Raw genomic sequence first — 3,990 nt, 5'->3', positions numbered from 1 at the left:
TTCCCTGTGCTGCCATTGTTCCCCTAGCACATGGACCGATGGAGGTTCCTAGACTTGGCTTAGACCGTTTGGGTTACACTTGGCCTCCTTCCACACTGAAGTCTGGGCCCCAGAAGGGCCCTCTGACTTCTGGGGCCCTAGGAGGATGCCAGCTAGGTCCAGGTATACGCTTGTGAGAGGTGGGTGGAGGTGCGGAGGCAGCATCGCACCTACTTACTCCATCATCCTTCCCCAACCCAATTAGACCAGTGTGGACATCATCTTTCCCTTGCCAGGGCTGGCAGACCTGCTGATGCGCTGATCCTGCGGCCAGCAGCCTATTAAGGCCAGAAATGAGTGTGACAAATGTGAATGCCGGTGTGGCCATATTTAGTGCCCCCTTTCCCAGAGCTGTTCCATTCCCTGGAGACCAGCTCATTAACTCACTGCAAACCCACAGGGGCAAAGGCTAGGCCAGGAAGTAGTGAGCTTTGGGGTAGGAGCCAGAGCAGGATGAGAAAAGGGAGAAGGCAGCTGCTTCCTGGATTTGGTGGGATCTGGCAGGAAGAGCAAAAAGAGGAAAGGTATGGACCACTTACAGTGCCCAATCATTGAGAAAAATGACTTCACAAATGCCCGTGAGTGCTGGACACTGCTAGCTAGGTACGTGACTCCCTATAACATTGATTCTGACTCCAGGCCCAGAAATGTGGAGCCAGGCTTCAGAACTCTGTGCACTGTATCCCTGAGCTACCTTGGGGAGGAGCAGACCTGGGATTTCTACCTGGCCTTGTTTCCTACTTATTTGGCCTTTGGCTCCAGTTTCTTCTATCCGGTAGGTATCATCTTACATCAAAGGACCTAATAAATGATGACAGTGCAAACTATAAAGTTCTAAAGAATCATTTTCTTCCCTAACCCAGTCTGCTGAGTTTGTTGCAAGAATGTCAGAGGATGGCCAGCCTGGAAGTGTGGGGTAAACGGGATCCTGTCGTCCCCACACCCTGCTCCTGCTCCTGCTCCAGCTTCCACTCCCCTTCCTCAAGCCTCGGTCCTCACCGCCTCCATTTCCCAAGCTTGGTGACCCAAGGTGGCCTTAGAGAAAGACCTACTTTTCGGAGGGGTGCTCTGAAGCCTTGGAAACAGTGGGAGGCCACTGGGACCCCCAGCTTCGCATGCGAGCGATCGGCCTCCCCTCTGGCCAGCAGATGGCAGCACCCGCCCGGGTTGGGATAGGGCCTCCGTGGCGGGCGTTTGCTGAACGGTTACTAACTCTCCCGGTGGCGTTCCCGCCTCCCTCCAGGCCGCTCTAGGCCTCTGATCCCCGACTGGACAGCTGTGGAAGGAGAGCGGGCCCAGGGGCGGCAGAGGCAGAGGCGCGCTGCCTGGCCCTGGGCGCTAATGAAAAAGTCGCGTCGCTCACCCAAGCCCTCTTTGCTGGAGCTGCGGCCCCGCGCAGCCCTGGCGCCTCTGGGATGGGTTGTGTCCCCACCCCACCCCTCGCTAGGGTGGAAGGCGCGGAACCCCGACTCCTACCCTCCAGGCTTGCAGTGGGGCCCTGCGCTTCATTCCCTAGTCTTGGGACCTTACCACCCTGGCGTGGAGCAATGAAGACACCAGCAAGGGTAGTAGAGGCACCTTTCTCATGGCAGGAGTTGAAGGGGACAGGCAGACCTCATCTCCAGCCCAGCTAGCCCTAGGGTAATTCGCAGAGCTTTACAGTTTACAGAACAGTTCTTACGGTTATCTCCTTGAAATCTCCCAACTGCGAAGGAATGAAGGAGGCGGGGCTAGAATTTCACAGAGGTACAGAGCTTCAGAGGTTGACGCACCCGGCACAAAAAAGGAGCAGGCATCATGGCCAAGCTTCTGGAACCCCAGTACACTGCTTCTCCCACTGTCTGCACTGCCCCGGTTAATTACACCTTGGCTCTTTAGGAGTTAACTGAACTCTTCTTCCAATGTTCTGATGCTCTCTTTCCTTAGGAAGGGTGGAGGGAGGGACAGGGAAAGGTCTGGGACACTTCATGGCTAGAAGTTGGATGAAAGGGATAGCCATGTCTGCTGAGCACCCCTAGTTCTTGCTAAGACAGTTTAGGTCAGGAGGAACCAGTCCTAGGAGCAGGAGAGGGAATGGGGTGGCAGTAATGACCTGAGGCCATGGGGGTACATAGGGGATAGGCAGGCAGCCCCCCCGGAGATGATGAAAGATGAGCAGAATGAAGGAGATGGTGAGGTCCTGTGGCTTGTTTTCGGCTCCTTTCCAGAAAAAGGAGAAGTGGCTGTTGGCTCCTCTCTTCCACCCACAGAGCTGAGGCTGTACCCAGCTGGGGCCCAAAGAATCTCTTTTTGCTCCTCACCCTCTCATCCCCTTCCCATCCCTCCCCTCCCTTCTCCTCCCCATCGTTCAGATTCCAATGCAATTTCCAGCTAACCAGCATGTCGATAGAACAAGTCAGGCAGCCGGATTGCTGGCCAATTACAGGAAATCATTCTGCTCCACAGCTCAGCGCCCACGGAGAGGGCAGGAGGGAGGGAGGGAATGTGAGGGAGCAGGTGTCCAGCTCACAGGCTGGGAAGGGGCTTGGGGCAGGGAATGCGGCAGCTCCTTGGAGGGGCTGAGTAGGAGAGCAGCAGTGGATGGGGAGGCTTCTGGACCCAGCTCTCTTGTGATGATGGAGTGGTGCCCGAAGCCACAAAGAGGGCCGATGAGGAAAGTTCTGGGGGGACAGACAACTGCTTGGAGTAGAAGAGGGACAAACGAGGATGGTGAGACTAATTTTCCCCAGAGCTCTGTGTTTGGGAATGGGGATGGCACCCAGGCCTCCTTGGTCCAGCAGAGCCCCGCAGAGCCATCCGAATATCTAGAAGCCTTGATCTACATGGCCAGGACCTGTGTTCCCACATCCAGCCTTGGACCAAGGGGTTCCTTGTGGGGCCAGGGAGAGAGGGTTTAAAGGGGAAGAGAGGAGGAAAGGGGCTTCAGCCTGCAGCTCAGTGGACCAGCAACAGACTCACTGGGTGAAAGGGTAAATCTAGAAGCCATCCTTCTACCCCAGAAGGTAGGGCATAGAAATGTGGGAGGGGACAATAGCCTGCTCATTTACCTTCCCAGCCCCTCAGCCTTACTTTCTTCCTCTGGCCCTCAGGAAACTTTCACTGAGATGAAAGGACCCTAACTCCCCTCCACTTTCTATCTGTCTGCATCTACCCATACCGGTGGGCCTGGATGCCTCTTTGCCACCCCTACCCCCACTCCATCCCTCATCACATCTCTCCTATAACTGTCTTAACTACCCCCCAGGCTGCCCATCAGCAGACCCCGAGATGCCCCAGCTTCCCAGCATCAATGATTAGCTCCCCTTCCCAGCCCTGGGGTCTCTTCCACAAAGTACTACAAGATCCTCAAGGGACAGAAACTTCTCTATGGACTAACTCCACCCAGTGAATGAGTACTGTTGCTCTCTTTTGTTTTGAACCGCAAAAAGAGGCAACTGTGACCCAATGATCCCTTCCTCTGCTCTAGGCTGTAGCCATGTCCCCAGGACTTCTCTCCAGTTCCCAGGATCTTACTGCTCCCCTCCCCGCCCCCGCCATCCCAAACCCTTTCCTTAAGCGCCCTCTAGGGGTGGGGCCTGGGTTGGATTCACCGACCCAACAGATGGGCTGATGAGGGAGAGGAGATGGACCTCAGCGCCCAGTGCCCCAGGCACCCTGCGGTGCTCAGGAAAGCCGCTCAGTGGGTGCTGTTGACCGGCAAGGCCATCGTCAAAGTTCTTGTGGTGGGTGCATTGGGAGAGGGCTCCATCTTCCCCCGGCTCCCAGCCGGAATACACATGCTTGGCTGTCCAGAGTAAGGGTGTTGGGCTTGCCCTATTTGTGTCCCCCACAGGGCATATAGTGGGTGCCCTCCACTCTGCCCAGCTCAGGTTCAGCCACCGCTCCAGCCTGAAGCTGCCTCCATGGGTCCCCCCTACTGTGCTATCTCTCCCGGTGCTTGGTGATCCGGAA

The sequence above is a fragment of the Pteropus medius genome, unplaced genomic scaffold, assembly GCF_902729225.1.
Source record: "Pteropus medius unplaced genomic scaffold, Ma_sr-lr_union100, whole genome shotgun sequence".
Classification (NCBI taxonomy): domain Eukaryota; kingdom Metazoa; phylum Chordata; class Mammalia; order Chiroptera; family Pteropodidae; genus Pteropus; species Pteropus medius.
This window is presented reverse-complemented; position numbering follows the sequence as displayed.